The sequence below is a fragment of the Pteropus alecto genome, unplaced genomic scaffold (assembly GCF_000325575.1).
Source record: "Pteropus alecto unplaced genomic scaffold, ASM32557v1 scaffold43, whole genome shotgun sequence".
In the NCBI taxonomy this organism is placed as follows: Eukaryota; Metazoa; Chordata; class Mammalia; order Chiroptera; family Pteropodidae; genus Pteropus; species Pteropus alecto.
In genome coordinates, this window is record NW_006435764.1 from 5,677,357 (window position 1) to 5,679,417 (window position 2,061).

The 2,061-nt window shown below is 53.1% G+C and overlaps 1 pseudogene; it reads right to left on the minus strand.

Annotated features, from left to right (window-relative positions):
• Window positions 1-489: 489 nt before the first annotated feature.
• LOC112479267 lies at window positions 490-605 on the minus strand (annotated as a pseudogene).
• Window positions 606-2,061: the final 1,456 nt, after the last annotated feature.

A 2,061-nucleotide genomic window follows, 5' to 3' on the forward strand; every position in this document is an offset into this window, starting at 1 on the left:
AACAGCACAGTGGGCTCAGTCTGCCCTGATCCCCTAGCACTGGAAGGCAGCTCCGGCTCCTGACCCAGTCCGAGTTTCCTCAGTATTTGAAAGAGCTCTTAGCCTGCCCTCCAGGGCCCACACTGTCCCCAAAAGTGAGCCCATTACGACGTCTTCCTTACCAGCCTGACCTGAGAACTAAGGAAGCTCAGGTGTGAGCCGAAGAGGAAGAGTGAGCAGTGGGAACAGGCATCTCTCTCCTTGTTCTCAGCTCTGGGACACACGCTCAGACCAGGACTCAATGGCTTAAAACCCTCTGGAGCAAAGTGAGAACACAATTCAGTGTTGTGTTTTGTGGAGTGCTTACTTGATGAAAGGCCTGAGCTAGGGCAGGGGACGAGACCTGGGTGAGACACAGTTTAATTGGGCAGTGGAGGGAGAGAGGGGAGAGAGAGAAACCCAGGAGAAATACAAGTTTATTTTTATTTATTTATTTGTTATTATTATTTATGCCTACAGCACCTGGTCTTCCTAGGTGGCCTCCCATCCAAGTACTAACCAGACCTGACCCTGCTTAGCTTCTGAGATCAGACATCGGGCTTGTTCAGGGTGGCATGGCTATAGACCATGGACCGTGGCTCCACTGGAGCGCGAACCCAGGACCTTCTGCACGTAAAGCAGACGCGCTAACCGTTACACTATGGAACCATGTCCGAGAAATACATGTTTAAAACGACATAAGATGACAGAATTGCCTGAAGAAGTTTATAAAATGCCACAAGCGAGAAGAGTCCTCAAATCCTGAGCACCTACTGTGTGCTAGGCCCTTTCCCATGCATTTCCTCAGGTTATCCTCATGGACCCTGGAAGTGAAAATAAGAGTAATAGTATCCGCATTTGTGAGGCATGTACAATGTGCCAGACCCTTCTCTAAGCGCTTGAATCCTATAACACACTAAGGTGAGCATTGGATCTCCACTTTATGAGGAGAAAACAGGACGAGAAAAGTTCAGGAACAAAGCTGATGTCTGGCAGTTGGGGGCGAGAAGGCTGGAACGCAGGGCCAGCAAGGAAGGCACCCTGGAGGCGATTGCTGAAGGCGTTCCAGGTAGCGGGAGCTGCGGGGCATGGGGAGGACACCGGGGAACCCCTGGACAAGCAGGACACAGTAGGCTGGGGAGGTGGCGTGGCGCCCAGGGGCGGGGTGGAAGCTAACCCGGGCGAGGGACATGAGGTGGGTCTGGCAGCCAGCAAGGACGTTTGGTTCTGAGGTTGTGAGCTAGACAGTGACGAGGTCAGAGCTGGGAGAGAGCTGGTGGGGGCGCTGCTGTTCTGCAAGGCTCTCGAGAGTGGTAATGGGTCTCTCGTGAATTGGGGCGGTGTGGCGGGATTAGAGAAGAGAGTGAGGCCTATTCTGAAGTGAGGGGGGAACCTACGGGCATTTGGAGCCAAGAGGCCTTAGGCTTAGCAATCGGCTGCGCTCGTCCCCAACTTTATTGAGCAATAAGAACCCCGAGGCCCACAAAAGGGATTGGCCAACATCACTCGGGAGAGAACGAGCAGAAGTAGGATGGCAGCCCAGCCCCCCGCGAGAGGCCAGTGCTCGAGAAGTTCTTGGGGGCAGCCCAACGAGGCCCAGGCAGCTCCTGGGGGAGTTCAGAGATGAAATTCTGCTCTCTAGAAGGTAGAGGGGTGGATGGTTTCCCTTTGGCAGAGGGAGAGGAAATGGGTGAGGAAATGTCCAATGACTGGTCCTTGGACATTTGCTGGCAAACCAAGAGCCACGATGGGATCTGGAGGGGCAGGTGGGGGTGTCGTTAGGCCTTTACATTCTTTGGGGCCCTTCGAGATGGGAGAGCCAGGGCTGGCTGCAGGGCTGTCCACTGATGCTGCTCCCTGCCTTGTCCACTCATTCGTTTTTGCCATGAATATTTATTGAATGTCTGCTCTGCCACACACTGTTCTAAGCCTTCGAGATAACATTAATGAACAAAACAGCCAGAGATCCCTGCCCAGACAGACGAGTTAATTACATAGTGCATTCGGAGGTGATGAGTACAATGGAGGAAAGAAAAGGTAGAG